The sequence below is a fragment of the Chrysochloris asiatica genome, unplaced genomic scaffold (genome assembly GCF_000296735.1).
Source record: "Chrysochloris asiatica unplaced genomic scaffold, ChrAsi1.0 scaffold00230, whole genome shotgun sequence".
Classification (NCBI taxonomy): Eukaryota; Metazoa; Chordata; class Mammalia; order Afrosoricida; family Chrysochloridae; genus Chrysochloris; species Chrysochloris asiatica.
Window position 1 is genome coordinate 944,424 of NW_006408748.1, and position 16,191 is coordinate 960,614.

Sequence of the window (16,191 nt, forward strand, 5' to 3'; positions counted from 1 at the left end):
GACGGGTTCGGCCGGCGGGGCGGCGCCCGGCTCCGGGGAATAATGAGTGTCTGTCAGGCAGTCCCCGGGTGACTGGGCGGGGCGGGGCGGAGGCGGCGCAGGAGGCGGGGGTGGCGGGGGAAGGGCGCAGGGCGGGGTGCGTGTTTGCTCGAGTGACTCGGCCGACCCCTCCGGCGGCTGCCTCCACCCAAGTGGGTGGGGACCCGCCCAGCCCGGGCGGCCGCGGCGGCTCCCTCTCCCCTCCCTGACCCTCCCACCCCGGGTCCCAGCCTCTACTTACCCCGCCAGCCCCGGGAGGCTCGCAGAGCGAGCGGCGCCGGCGTCATGTGACTGCCCGGAGTTGGTGCCAGGAGCCAGGAGCGGAGCCGCGCGGAGCTGGGGCCGAGCCGGAGCGCAGAGCGAGCGCCCGCCGCACGCGCGCCAGTCCTCGTCCCTGTCCCTTGCGGCTGCTGCCCGATCGGAGCGCTGACATTACTGCATTTGCGGGGTTCAAGGAAGCTCGGATCCGGGCCTTTATTTCTTGTCTGCTGCGCTCAGCACCGCTGCTCGCAAAGTAAGTCCCTTCTCACTCACCTCTCCTTACACCCGACTCCTGCAGCCCCCCTTTTTGGGGCGTCTAATTTTTTTATCCGGGAGGACGCAGTGGATGAGTTGGGGGGGACAGGGTGGGGGTGGGGATATCTGTGGGCTTGGGAAAGTGCAAGAGCTCCTGGCGACCAGGGTGGAGGCAGCGAGGGAGGCGAGAGGGAAGGGGTCCCGGGGTTCAGTGGTTGCAGTTGTGGGATTGGGGAAGAGACACCGTGTGTATCTGGGGGTGCGGGAAGCCAGGCCGGCGGCGTCCACCATGACCCCCTGGAGGGGCTTAGACTTGGGGAGGGCGCTCACCTGTGTGGTCTCCCTGGCTCCCTCCCACCCGCTCGGCCGCCCGCCCGCGATTCCTTCCCAAGCCCCAGAAATCAGTGTTCGCTGCATGTGGCAACGTTGTTTGGAGAAAGGTAGTGCCGAGGCCGCGCGCTCCTGCTCCTCCCCCTCCTGGTCCCCCCCCCCTCGTCCCCCGTCCCCCGCGCCCTCCCCCTCCCCGCCCTCTGCCCGCGCCCCCCACTACCCCCCTCCCCGGACCGGAGCGCGGCCGCTCGCCCAGCGTAGCAAACTTGGAGCAGCCAGCCACCCAGGCCCTCTGGGAAGAAACTTGGGCAATTGGGACTGGAAGCAGCATCCCGTTCTCGGTCCTGGAGCCCAGGCGCTGCCAGGGCATCTAGGTCCTCCGGGGCAGCAGAGAAAGAGCTGGCCGGCTTTGGAGAGTCCCAATCCTCTGGGGCTTGAGGAGGACCTGCCGCAGTGCCTGGAGCAAGGATTGCAATGTGGCTGGAGGCAGAGAGCGCCTTAGGACCACTGCCTGCAGCGTTAGGGACCCGAGCCCGGTGTGGGCCCAGGGGCTGATCCCTGGACCAGGGACCCTTGACCTACCCAATATTTCAGAGTAGCTTTTAGAGATGGCAGATAAATACCTGCAATTTGTCTTCGCCATTTCTTTGGCAGATAGCAGGGAGAACTTTCTTTTCTGCCTCAAAATTTACAGGAATAATACAGTAATTCTACATAGAGAAAATTTGTGAATGGAACTTATTTCTTAATAAGCCAGTTTAAACGGAAATTGGTTGTGTGTTCACAAGGGTCTTTGGTGTCTGGGGAAAACCATGAAGTGGTCTTCTGACTTCATTTAGATTTAGTGGCTGTAATAATTATGCCAAATTAAGTGGGGAATTAGGGTTATTCTGTATTTTCCAGAGCAATTTTGTGTCTTCCTTTGCTGAGTATTTGATGTGTGAGATTGAGGAATATGTTTACAAGAGAAGTCCATGTGGATGATCATTTAATTTACCTGACCTTAGGGAAGACTTGCTTTTGGTGGTGGTGGGGATCTGAGAGCATTAATCTCGCCAAATTGTTGTGAGCGAGTATTTTAAAAAGTGGACAAATGCCTCTGTGGCTTGAGACAAGAAGTATGAGAGTTGACCTAAAGCTGTTAACTAACCTGAAATGAAATGTTTGATTAATTTAAACTCCCTGGAGAAACGATTTCTCAATTTCTATAGTCAGTGGGGTTTGCTGCAGGACAGTAGGAAGAAACCTGATGTGCTGTTGGTAAATTCAGTGAAGATGCAGTGTTGGGAACACTTGGCCTGAAGGAGAATGGAAATATAAAAATCACAATGTGTGATTAACAAAGAAAAGTAATTGCTTCGACCAGAAGACCTTATCAGGTAGAAAAGCTAGCAGCATAGCTTTGGATAAAGCGATTGCTTTTTCCACTGCAAAATTTCTAAATGAAAATCCAATCTTTTGGTTGCTATGGGCACAGGGATACCATTTTCTTAGTGCCTTTTTTGTTTTGTTTTACCTGTAATTATGTCTACACACAGATTCCCAAATCTCTGATAATGGGAAACCTGAGAAAAAACCCTGACTGGCAAAGTAAAGAGAAACAATGAGGAAGGGGAGATAAATGGATTGCCCTTAAAAATATATCATTTGAAAGAACATCTTTAAAAAGTTGGTCCTCTTCTACCAGTTGTATATCAATTTTGGATTAAATGACTTGTCACGAATGGAATCACAGTCTCATAAGGTGAATGTGTAGCTGTGTGTCCAAGTAGAATAGGCGTGTAGCTGTCCACATGCGGGCCTATTCCTGGGCAGTTTTTAAGACTGAAAATTTGGAGTGCCTCTAGATGTCCCACGGTCTGTGTCTTGGAATTTAGAATTGGTCTAGTTTTCAGTTGTATGAGATAAGTCCAATTGTAATCTGAATTCTTAACAGCTGTACTTTGTCTTCATTTTTCTTATGATGCTCCTAGCTGAAGAAAATCATCACCCGGACAGAGAATTGGATGCGGGCTAAAGACCAACCAGGGGGATGTGGGAGAAAGGGACAAAAGAAAGCCCGGGAGGGAAGCCCGGTGGTGCTAATTATGAAGTCTCTGCTGCTTGAATATGATAAAATCCCATGTTTACTTAGGATGTTTACTATATGTGGCAGCCCCTATTTGTAAATAGGGCAGGTCTCCTCTATAAAGCTGGTGTTATTATTCACACCCATAGAACAAACACCTCCACCTCGCTGTTGTTGTCTTAAAAAACTCCAGCTGCTCATGAATATAGGGTCAGGGAGGGCCGGCTAAATGTTTCTCTGCTTTCTCTCCAGCACAGCCAGCAGAGCTGTTTCCTGTTCTTTGTTTCAAGGCTGGGGTTTGCGTCATACATTCCAAGTGGCATATGTGTGCTCTTTCCTGTTTCAGGCTGTTTTCTGGTAGATCAGTAGCCCAGACCAGGCCGCAGTGGTCCCTGCCCCTAAATTCCCTGTCCCCACCCCGGGAGTTATCAAGTCTCTACACACTTCACGATTGCTTAAGATGCTCCTGTTATGACATAATGAGAAGTCAGTTAACCTTTTTACATCTACCCTTTGCTCCATTGGGTTTATATGGTGGATAAAAACTTTAAAAAAAATTTTTCAGAGAAATGGTTATATAAAAAAAATTTGTATAAATATTGACTAAGAAATTTAGAGGGAGAAAAAATTAGTGCTTTTTATTCTTGTTTTAAGGTGGGACAGGGTTTTTGTTTTGAGATGGGCATTTTGCCCTGAAGCTGTCAATTTTGAACTGGGATTAACACTTTACAGGTTAGAAGCCTTAGCATTCTCTGAATGATGTGGCTTTGTCTCTGTACACAGGTAAGACAGGAGGTCTGAGGCATAGGGGGCTATTTAAGGTGGAGAATATAAGCAGTTTTAGCTGTCTGGACTGACTTAAATATGTTAGAGAAGCAATCTTTAGGGGAAAAAAATGATCTAAGCAAAACATTAGTTACATTGAGAAAATCTCAGGATCCTTTCTTTTTTCAGATTTAAATACCAGTGTAGTTATTTATTTATTTTATATAAGCGACAAAGATTTTACTGTATTCTAAATTTGATTCCTCGACTGTTCTGAGAGTTTTAAAAGCTCAAAGAGAAGGAGAACTAGAAATTAAAAATCCATTTAAAGGTAGTTTGGACATTTTACATCTTCTGTTTTGAAAACAGAAGAATTCTCTGTCTTAATTGTTTTACAAGGATAACTTTTTCATACTTCTGTTTCTTTGTGGTATATACTATCAGTTGTGGGTGTATGAATGTATGGGTTAACTATTTAAAACCTGCCTTGACAAATCATATTCTTCTTGGCTCTTCAAAAATGAAGTTTTAAAGAAATAGTTGGTTAGAAAAGAAAATTGGAAACAAGTTTTGAAAACTTCCTATTTGGGGATTTTCTTTAAGATGTAAGGGAATTAATTCACGAAATTGCTGAAACAGCAAAACAGGCCCTCTACTCCCAAAACTCATGATAATGATGCTTTGGTGTAACCTTAATGTCCTGCGACATTCTTTTATGGATAAAAGGGAAGTATAAAATACAATATTAAGAAAGATGCTAAAATCAACTATTAGCTTACTGACAGCTTTCTTAGGAAAACGATGAGAGGTTTGGAAAGTCTTAATAAAATTCCTCTGTGGAAAAGTAAACTTAATAATATTAAAGTCAACCTATAGGAGTAGAAGCGTTTAAACTAAAACTCCTAAGTAACTCAGATGGGAGCAGGCTTTTTGTTCTAGTTCCAAAGTTGCAACAATCCAGCTAGATTTGGTAGACAGTGTTTGTTTAGCTTTCCCCTAATCATTCCTTCTTCCTCTTCCCCCCCCCACCCCCCCGGGGTGGTAGGGGAAGGATGTGAAGAGAGGTTGCTCATAGAGATGATTAGAGTTTAGTATTTTCTGTCAGAAAAGAAGTCCTGGAAACATTTAAATGCTTAACTATACAACTGGGGAGAAATTATACTAGCCTGATAATTACAATACCCCTCAAAAAATAGGAGGGAATAGAAATTGCATCTCGTGGCCTTGTATAATTCAATCCTATTTTACATCTGTCCTTTATTTTTCTTCTTATATTTCCTTGGAGGCATGTCTTAATATTTTCAAATCAACATTTTTGCTAAAAATGTAATTATCTCAGGTGTGTGTGTATTTTTTAAACTCTTCATTTTTAGACCCACTTGTGTTTAAGGAAAATAAAGACAAGCAAGTTCATCCTTTAAATACAAATTACATCATTCTGGAATTTGTGCTTCTTCCTGAAATGCTTCATTTGTCATTGGTGCTAGTTTAAACAAACAAACAACAACAACAACAAAACACTGGTATCTGGTTTGCTATACTCTATGATAGTCTATGTAATATTCTAGTCAAAATTCTTTTTGGAATCCTTTGGAAGAAAAGGATTATCAGGGACTTCTGCATTCTTCTCTTCAATTCTGATCTGTCCCTTTCTAAGACCCCGTTTCTCATCTTAGGCAGTAATGCCAGAGCTTGAGACAGGAAACCAGACAGCAGTCTGCCCTGATAAGAAGGAGCATTGTCTAAAGAGGGAGCCCCTGCTTTTAGTTCCCCCCTCAACTCTCCTCCTTGAAGTCTAGTAGTAATAAGAGACACGGAGTGCTGTAGAAACTATTCCTGAACCAAAACTAGGATTATTTTCTTCCACTGCAAAATGAAAAATAGATAGATAGATGATGTGTGTCTATGTGGAAATCCTGGTGTGGCACTGTAGGGTAAGCACTGAACTGCTAAACGCAAGGTCAATGAGCTGCTCCTCAAACCCTATATAGTGTTGGAACCAACTCCACAGCACTTGTAAACAGCAACTATATATATATAGTTGTTGTTACTGTTTATATATATGTATATGATATATGTATCATTATATTTCAATATTTGTATCCTTTTCATTGCCCCTGCCCTGATCCTGTCAGCCCAGTGCAATGGGACATTTCAAAATGATCTGTCTGCTTTGTGTCCTTGATGAGAGTATTTAATAGTCAACTTCTTTCTCTTAGTAAAACAGGTTCCTGGAGCTTTTTGAAACCCAGTCCATTGTGTTACAGTCAGAATACATCATTTTCCATCTAATTATAAAAGGAAAGAACTGAGTCAATGTAGCAAGTGAAGTGGCCCTTCAGCACCTGCATTCCATAGAACCGCTGGAACTAGCTTTCACCCAGACTCTAGGCAGGGGGTGTCTTGTGAGACAACCCCCTAGGAGGAAGACTTTGGGAACCCGATTTGGTTAGGATAGTTGCCAATCTCTGGAAAGCTTGGGGACCTTGCCAGGGATGGCCTATGGCTAGTCTAGATCCCGATCAGTGGACTTTGACCAACTCTAGACCGAAGAGAGTCAAGTGGACCTGGGGTCAGCACATTCTACCCTGGAGAGCGCCCTGGGAAATCAGTGTGGGTTTGTTTTTAACTTTGGCCTATTCTCATCTCCCCACTCACCACTATTGTCTGAGCCTAATCACTGAAACCCACTCCTTTATCTGTGCTTGTACTGTACATCCTGGTACCTTCCCAAGTTCGGCACCCTGAGACCACTTTCATTAGTAAGTCCAGGTTCCCTATTCTGCTTCATTCTCCAGATAAGGGGGTTTGGTTCACAAACTGCATTTTAGAAGTGGAATTTTCAGCTTAGCCCTCTGGCCCCTTGGCAGATGCTCCTTGTGCAATACCTGGTTGACAGTCATCCATCCCAAGGCCCTTGCCCTTAATTTTATGCTAGCATGTGAGAAGTGTAGTTTGACATCCATTCATGTATTCATCTCCCAAATATTTATTGAGCACCTACTCATTAGCGCTAATCTCAAATTATGTGCAATCAGTATTCCTAGGGATGCCACAGCATGGACTAGATCTACAGTGATCTAACCTGCCAAGGCATTTTGAAATCTTAATTGCCTGCTGGAACCTTCCAATAGGCCTGCTGAACATGGACCAGTGTGGGGCTGTGGCACACCTCCCACGCCCCCCTCTACCTGAGGAGTGACCCCAATATGAGGTGATTTTTACCTGAACGTCAAGCCCCACAGCACAAGATCCCGAAGCAGAACAGAAAGAACCTTGGTTCTGCAGGCGGGCAGACCTGTGTTCTTGGCTGCAGCAGCTTCAAGCAGCTCTGTGAATTTGGGCGAGTCATTTCACCTCTGTTCCTCCATTTCCTCATTTCTAAAATGGGGATGAGGACCTGACCCTTCCACCTTTGTACAGTTATTATGAGGATTTCCGTATTTACTTGAGTAAAGCTGCCAATTTTTCTCAGCAGTTTTATGGACCAATTGCAGGTGCATTGGCTAGGAGGAAGAATCTCCTAATTTAGGGCCTTCTGAACAGGTCTTTTGATCTGTGTCCAAGCCTACTCGAGGAGAGGTAGGCAGCAGGGGTCAGTTGGGAGGAGTTGCAATGGCTGCTACTGTAAATACACTGTTGCTGTATTCTATATCCTCCTTCTACCCCCATATACAAAGCTTTCCAGAGAAATCACTGTCCCACTTTTACTGTTTGGGGTATCAGGCTACTCTGAGCTCAGGTCTTGGCTCTACAATGTAGCAACTGTGATCTTGCGCAGATGACTTTGCCGCTGTGTTTTCAGCATCCTCGTCAGTACTAGGGGAAAGTAGTGCCCACCACTTAGGAATTAAACAACACAGTGCATATACAAGATGGCCGCTGATGATCTCCACCATTATGATGGTGACCAGCTGAACATGTGGAACATCACTTTCCTTGGTTGCCAAAAGTATCCTTGAAAACCCTAGTGTTCTCCCAAGTAGTCCTGGTGGTACAGTGGGTTAATCACTAGGTTGAAACCCACCAGCCTCTCTGTGAGAGAAAGCTGTTTCTGTTTACAGTCCTGGAAACCCTTAGAAGCAGTCCTTCTCCATTCTGTAGGATCCCTGTAAGTTGGCACCGGTAAGATGATAGTCAGTTTGGCTTTTAGGCTTCGCCCTCTCCTCCTCCCCCATGCTCCCTTTCTATGCAGTTCCCTCTTTTTTTTGGATGGGAGGGGAGGGGTCCTGGTGTGGTGCTGTAAGATAAGCACCTGACTGTGACCCACAAAGCCGCCAGCTGCTCCTGGGAAACCCTTTACAATGGACTCAACCTCACCAATTTGGGTTTACAACAGAAAATAGAGCAAAAAGTTCTCTGAGGCTGATATTGATGAAGGTTCTGGAGAGCTTTGGGCAGGCAAGATTAAGATTATTAGCAAGATCTTTTAATTAAGAAAGTTTGGTGTACTCTTGGGGAGGGAGGCACTCCTGACTTAAGAGAGATTTCAGGTGCATTCAAGGAGAAAGGGAAATGACTCGAGCACACCGACTGTGTGCCAGGTGCACTTACACCGGCTCCTCTGCCCCTCCAGGAACCTTGGTAGTACCACCTGGAGGGTTGGCAGTTCTGACCCACCCACCACCCAGCCAGCCGTCAACTTCCTTACAGAACATATCCTGGAAAACCCTATGGGCAGTTCGACTCTTACATGAGGTCACTGTGTGGAAATTTACGTGGTGGCACTTAACAACAATACCGTACCCAACTCAAGCCCACACAAACATCCTCTACCTTTGGTGAAGAAGTGTGATTTCCTATGGGGAGTAGAGAGGGTCATAGGCACTCTGCAGTGCTCTAAGACACAGCCTTAGGAAAGTTAAAAGGCCAAGAGCCCATTAAGGTAAGAAGAGGCGCCTCTGATCTTCCAGGGAGCAGTCAGCTGGCTGCCCAGAGTGGCGAGGGCCTTGAGCTGGTCTTTGAAGAATTAGGCGGATTTAGATAAGCCGGAAGAGGGGTGGGCATTCCACACTGGTTGCCCAGCATCAGGGCCAAAAATGAACAAAGGGCATGGGGAGGGGGGCATCCAGCAGCAAGGGCGTTTGCTGGAGCAAGGGGCAGCTGGTTGGAAAGGGGGTGCCAAGCTCTGGCACTTGAACTCCCTCTGTAAGCCCTGGACATCTTGTTGGGGCCTTTGAACTTGGGGAGGACTTTGAGAAATATAGGTGGTAAAGGAGTGATGGGACCAGGGTGGGGAGCACAGCAGAGGCTTGAGGTGCTGAGGGTTTCCGACTCCAATGGTAATACTAGAAATGACCAGGATCCGTCCCATCCAAAAAAAGGAGTCGAGGGATGATCCCTACATTTCCATAGGAGCCCTGGTAAGCATAGTGGGTTACATGTTGGGCTGCTAACCACATAGTCAGCAGTGGGAATCCACCAGTTGCTCTGAGGGAGAAAGATGAGGCTTTCTGCGTCTGTCAAGATTTGCAGCCTCAGAAACCCTCCATAGCAGGTTTCCAGGGTGGATGGATTCAAACAAAGAATCCCGCAAATGGGAGATGTGGGTAGGGATATCCTTTTAGAGTCAGGAGCAAGGAGGAGGCAGACTTGGGTCTGGGCCATGTTGAATCCATTTTCTTACATAGCAAAGGTCCATAGTACTTTTCTGTTTCTTCCGGCTTTACTTTTTAAAGGGCAGTATCAGCTGGTGATTGTGTTAGGAGTAGAGGTGATACACACTGAAGAGAGAAAATCCTCAGGAGGAACATGAATCCACCAGCCCCCACCCCCCCACACACACGCGCCACCCCCAATGATTTTTCTGGTTATTTATAAGGTTCCAGCCATCCTTGTTAGGGCTGGAATTTCCAGAAACCAGCTGCTGACTGGAGCCAATTGGTCCCTCCCAGCCTCCCACTCCCTTCAGGGTGTGGCCCATGGGTGGAGGCCCCAGGGGTGGAGTGGGGTGGGTCTCCAGCGATAGGGCACCACAGCACGCAGGCCTTCTGGGTTTGATTATATAACGCCCCACAGAAGACAACTGTGAGGGCTAGGCCATACTGCCTCACCGAAGGCCCTGTGGACAGCAGCTTTGGTGCTGGATGTGCACTTTTCAGTTTACCTTGGGTTACTTGTCCTTAAAACTAAATGCAAATGGCAGGCAGCATTGAAAACAAGGAAAACAAGTGTGTCATCTTTGTTGGAGAAATTGATTCATTGTTGCTGCTATTGTTAAGTGCTATCCAGTCGATTCTGACCCATAGCGACCCAGTGTAGGGTTCCAAGGAGCAGCTGGTGATGGGTACCATGAAATTGATTCTCAACTTAGGGTGATTTGTTGTTGCTGATGTTGTTAAGGTTTTCCAAGGAGTGGCTGGTGGGTTTGAACTCACAACCTTGTGGTTAGCAGTCCAGTGTTTATCCTATAGCACCACACCAGGACTCCTTGGTTGGTGGTTATGTGCCAAGTCAGTTCCAAGTCACAGGGACCCTATATAGGGTTTAGAAGGCTATAAATCTCGACAGAAGCAGAAAGTCTCCATTCTCCCAAAGAATGACTGACAAATTCAAGTGAACTACTGACCTTCAGTTACCAGCCCAGCTCCTAATCCACAACGCTACCAGAGCTCGTTGTTGTTGTTGTTAAGTGCCATGGAGTCGGTTCCGACCCATTGCAACCCCGTATAGGGTTTCCGAGGAGCAGCTGGTGAGCTTGAACCACTGACCTTGCAGTTCAAACTTTGAAAGGAGGGTGAAGATGGCTACTATGAAACTTGAGAGTTTATATAAAGGGGAGGATGAGTTTACCCACCCTACTTAGTTGCCCCACCCCCCCCTTGTCTTGAAATGTGTAAGGGATTTTGCCTGGTTGCTACCTTTGCACCTGTCCTTATTTACATGCAAAATCAATTGCTTCACTTGGTCTTTCCGAAGTACAGGGTGTGGGCAGAATCTTATCTGGAGCCATGTCCTGTTTGGACAAGTTGGACTCGCCTTGGCAACACTCCATAGGGTGGAGCAGATGGGTGGAGGCAGGAAAGTAAAATTGGGTGGCTTGTTAGCAGAGAGAGGAGAGGGCGGATTGTTTGCTCACAGGATCATTATATTTAATCTGAAACTAAATAATTAACTTCTTTCCCATTTACAAAATATTTTAATGCAAAGTAACTAATTTATGAGGGGCAAAGATTTAGAAATATTCTGGGGGAGTTTTCCTTTCAAACCAACCATTGAAGCCTGAGGTGTAGGTGATATGAAAACGGAACACATTTACAGGTAGGTGCAAACATTTGGTTTTTCTAAATGATTCCTCCAACTTAAAAAATGCCTTCTTACAGTTGCTGCCCATCCTCTTGTATTCCTGGCCCGGGTTCCCTGGCCTACAGCCATTAAATAGCATCCAAACCATCGGACCTTTGGGTTTAGAAGTGGAGAAAGAGAAATTTCTCTGAGAAAGAAGCTTAGCTATAGGGGTGTTGTTTGCCTGCTTGGTAAGCCTCCTGGCCAATGATTACTCAGACTTTTTCTTAATTTGGTTTCTTTTCCCCAACTAAAGTTTCTTTAGGGTTGCAGAGGGTGGGGAAGGTAACATGCTTCCTCTTTTAAAAATCCAAACACTTGAGAGTTCAAGAGGAGCACTTAGAGATGGTGTGTTGATTTTTAATCATGTCGTTTTCCTCCTTACACCTGGCTCACTCAGGTCAGCTAGGAAAGGAAGTTTGGTTTGAGCTTGAAGGTGGTTGGTTGTGTGGAGCTGAAGGGTAAACTGGGGTGGGGGAGATGAAGCAGGGACTCTGAGTATCTGGGGAAAGAAATACGACGTGCTAAGGGTTATAATAAGGGAAGGTGATGTCAGAGGCAGGTCCTGCTCTATCTCTGAGAAACAGGAAGAAATTCCCTCTTTCTTCAACTCTGAAGAACTGTGGTATTAAAACATGGGCGTGTACACACACTCACACACACGCTCATTCTCTCTCTCTCCCTCCCTCCTTCCCTTGCTCCCTCTCTTTTCCCCTCTGCTTAATGTTTCTGAGGAAGGAGGAGTCATTGATAAGTGTATTTCTTTAGGAAAACATGTTCTCAGCTCAAAACAAGCTACTTTCAAAGGAGGTTTGGTGACACCATTAACCTCTTAATGTGAAGTATTTCTAACTCTGGCTTATTTTAACCCTCATAAAGGAATTGTCTGGTATATTGGCCTCATAGAGCACTGAATAGGACTCTGGAACAGTTTTACTGCATCTGAAAACTCCACATAAATGATTAGCTAAGCTCTTTAATACATAATCACAGCTTTTGCATTTTGGCAAAAAAATCTGACCTGTATATTTTGTCATCAGAAAAGCCAGAAGTATAAGTTTTTGAGGAAAATCCTATTTTATTGACCCTTCTCAGAAAATAACAGTTTGGCAAACTGACATGTGCTTTAGTTAAGAAAAACATTTTGACAATGATGGTGTTTACTGTGTACTTTAAAGCACCGTGATAACTTGGACTTTTTTGTGTGTTAAAATAGTTTTGCCTGTTTTTTCGTCCTGTTGATAAGTACAGTCTTGGTCCTGAGAGTGCTTAGTTTAGATTTAGAATGTACTTTTCCAGTTAAATACAGCTAAGATGTAAATGTGTCTGTGATTGGAAAATGGTTGTAAGAAACAAGAGAACCACATTTGCGGGTGTGGCCTTCTCATCTCTGTAATACATAAAATGGTTAACAGAATTCCTGAGCATGTTAAAACCACTAGATTTAAAGACCCTAAGGTTGGCAAACTGAAATTTACTGTGTAGCATCTTGGTCTTTAATACTTGTTGTAGTGCACCACCTACTGGTACCACTACCTAAAATTGCTGCAGTATTGTGTAATAGAGTTTCTACTGCAAATGTATGTGGTTTATTGGAATTCCTTGAAAATTAAAGTAATATCACTAGAGAACTGAACTGCCTACATATAACAAAAGCCACCAAGTTTAGGGACCCTGATTTTTCCAGTGCTTTTAAGTTACTTCTCAGTGATAATGGAAGGCTTTGTGCTACTCTCCTGCGACTTCCAGGAGTGCTGCTGTGGCTAAGGCGTCAGGCTGCTAAGTTTGAACTGCAAGGTCGGTGGTTCAAGCTCAACAGCTGCTCCTCCGAAACCCTATACAGGGCCGCTATGGGTCGAAATTGACTTGACAGCCCTTGAACAACAACTGTCTGATTCTAAACTCGAAATCATCAACAAAGTCACAGATAGCAAAAATTCTCAGAGATTTGGGCACAGGATGTATCAAATGTAAAACACGTTTTTACAAATAAATAAGGGGCTTTTTGTGTTGATGTAGTTTTCTTGACAAATTTTTGGCTTAGTTTCCCTTTCTACGTGTTTTTATTAGAAAAATGTAATCATAAGCTTCATCAATTTAAAAATTTGGCACACCGATGTGTTTAAAGCTAATCCACACCCAAGAAATTTTTGTTGGTCGGGTGTCTCTTTCCAGATCTTTTCTTTGCATGCCCTTCATCTCTGTTGTTCACTTTTTATGGTAAAAAAAAGGGGACCTAATCCGTCCTTTTAGAAGTTGCTCAGTTGCAAATGAAGCTCTATTAGGTGTATGGGTGAGTTGGAGTCTATTTGTAGTGATGCTTAAATTTTGCATGCTCTCTGTTTGTTGCCCATTGATGCCTTATTTACCTGGTTAAATTATGCCCACTCATAGTGATCCTGTGCAGGGTTTCCAAGGAGCGGTTGGTGAATTTGAACCACTGACCTTGCAGCTCAAACTGACCCAGTGGTCCAATGCTTTATCCCACAGCACCACACCAGAAGAAGTTACGAAATGATCCTATTCTAGTTAATTCTGTTATTCATTCTTCACTTTTTGTTAGATGGCACACTTCTCTCGTGAGATATGCCTTTCCATCCACAATTTAGTTGCAAAGCACTAATTTTCTTAAGTTTAGATAAAGCACGAGCAATTAAAGAACAAAAGCAATGAACACAATGTCTTAAGGTGATTAAAAAACATATCTAGTAGGTTAATGTAAAGTCCATTTCTAAGTAGATTCAGTAGTCTTTGCTATGGGCAGTTAGAAAAATCATTGGCAGCTCTCTGTGCTTAACAGTAGAGTTATGAATTGGCGAGCGCACCATCTCAATTATTGCTGATAGTAAAGAGTGCAATGTAGCACAGCCTAGGTGGGACGCTCTTGAGCTGCACTTGTGAAGAGACAAGGCCCTTCTGCAATTCTTCAGGTAGAACTCAATCTGTTTACTTTCCCACCCAAGCTAGGGTGAGCGCGAATATAGGATGTTGGCTGCTATTAACAATTAAACCGAATTCAGTGTGCTTTTTCTTAGGGAAGAGGGGACTTGGCCTCTTAGGTTAGGTATGTTAGCAAAGATGTGAATGCCAATTATGGTGCCACAAACTGCTCCACATGTGTACAGTTGTGTACTCCAAAAAATCGTTTGTTCATAGAAATTATTCAGAAAGCAAGGATTTCTGTTATTTAAAAAAAATTTTTTTTTTTTTAAATCTCATGGATCTTCCTAAAACCTGGTGATGTAGGTAAGGGAAGAAAGTGCCTACATTTCACTTGTAAAAATTGCTGCTTCCGTTTCTTCTTTCCTAAGATAGCCGAGATTTGTGAGCCCTTTTGCTTAGAAGGATTTTCACCAAGATACTGCCTAGTGATGTGGATGAATCTGTGAGAGTGAAGTCAATTCAAGAAGCTTATAGAGGACCTGGTATGTTGCTGAAGGATAAGCCATGGACCACAAGGTCGGTGTGGAACACGGTCAGTTTGAGTTGGAACTGAGTCAACAGCACTTAACAACAACAACATGAGAGTCTTGGGGTGGTTGGTAGGTGGCTACAGCAAAGTGTTCGTTGTTGTTAAATGTCAAGTCAGTTCCGACTCATAGCAAGCCTGTATAGGGTTTCCGAGGAGCAGCTGGTGAGCTTGAACCACCAACTTTGAGGTTCAAACTGACCTTGCAGTCCAGTGCATTAACCCACAGCGCCATACCAGGTCTCCCCTGAAGCGAATAGAGTTGCTAAATGACCGAACCTTTGTTATGTAGGCTGGCGATCATACACGTTCTGTTTAAGGTCTACTGTGACACATTGGACAACAGTTCTTACTTAGAATGGTGCCCAATTAATTAACTAGCTGTTAAGCTAGGAACTGGGTAATCAGAGATCTGAAAACACAAAAGAGGTTTCCATTCTTCATTGTGAAATCAACCATTCTCCTCTGCGTTTTGGGGTTTTGTTCTTGGGGGGTTACTTAAGAGAGTTTTGTAGCCCCATTGGTTTGAGCAGTCTGGTGTAAAACTGTTGGCATGTGTCCTGTGATGTAGGAAAAGTCATTGTGAAGTCAGGACCTTATGTTGAGCTAATGGTGACATTCACCTGTCTAAACGTATATGAGCCATGGCACTTGGGCATAGTAATGACAGGCTTGTCATCATGGAGGTGAGTTGGGGAGTTACGATACTGAAATTCTGGATATAACCTAGAACTGAGAATTTCTGAGGCTTTTTCAGGTAGAACTCAACCTAGAATGGTTTCCCTTTCCTGCCCAAACTAGGCCTCTTCACCTCTAACCAAGGCATGGGGGCACATCACCTGACTTGGACAGTGAGTGCCTGCCACCGTCTTTTGAAGATCTGAGTAGTAGCTCCGCAGTGAGTCTGTAACCCAAGGAATGTGGTTGGACGTTGAGCAGACTGAATAGTTTGTCCTGTGAGGAACCGTTGCCCTGATGCAGACTAGTGTAGAACACAGAAGGGCTTGGTGAGGTAACAGTGGAACAATAGGAGAGGTGCAAGGCACAATCAAGGGGGGACATTTCCACTGCCTTGGACTACGATTGCCTAAATTCCCTAACAAGGAGAAACTAGAGTGACTATTCTTCATATGTATGTAAAAAGTGCCTAGAAAGCTATCAAAGGTAGAGGGAGGTGGAAGACTCCAGACCTGAGTCAAAGGAGAAATGCAAATGGTCAATTTAGAATAAAAATTATTTGGGATTAACAGATTGTCAAAGTAGCCTTGTTGGCACACAGTGGTTTATGTGTTGGGGCTGTTAGCCACATGGTCAGTGGGTCAAATCCAGCAGTCATTCCACAGGAGAAAGATGAGGCTTTTTGTTCCAGATTTACAGCCTTGGAAATCTGTGAGTCAGACTCAACGTCATTCAACAGCAAATTGGCAAAGTTTTCATTTTTATTTGCTTAGTGTAAATATGATAGAAATGTTGGAAGCAGTTGCTATTTCACTGGTATGGTACCATAGGCTCAGCACTGGACTGTGAACCCCACAAGGTTGACAGTTCAAACCCACCAGCTGCTCCTCAGAAACCCTATACAAGGTCACTGTGAGTTGAAACCAACTCTATGGCATTTAACAAAAGCAACAACAAGAAGTAATAGTAAGGGAGTCCGCAGGATAAGCACTGGACAACAATGTCAATTTGAACTGAAAGGTCGGAAGTTCAAATCCACCAG

The 16,191-nt window shown here is 44.8% G+C and overlaps 1 protein-coding gene across 1 annotated transcript in view; it reads left to right on the plus strand.

Moving 5' to 3' along the window:
* Window positions 1-303: 303 nt before the first annotated feature.
* KLF3 (Kruppel-like factor 3 (basic)) overlaps window positions 304-16,191 on the plus strand; it is a 38,527-nt gene continuing 22,639 nt past the window's right edge. The window contains exon 1 of the mRNA XM_006873209.1: window positions 304-553. The gene's annotated coding sequence lies outside the window, so the exon portion shown is untranslated. The remainder of the gene's footprint in view (window positions 554-16,191) is intronic.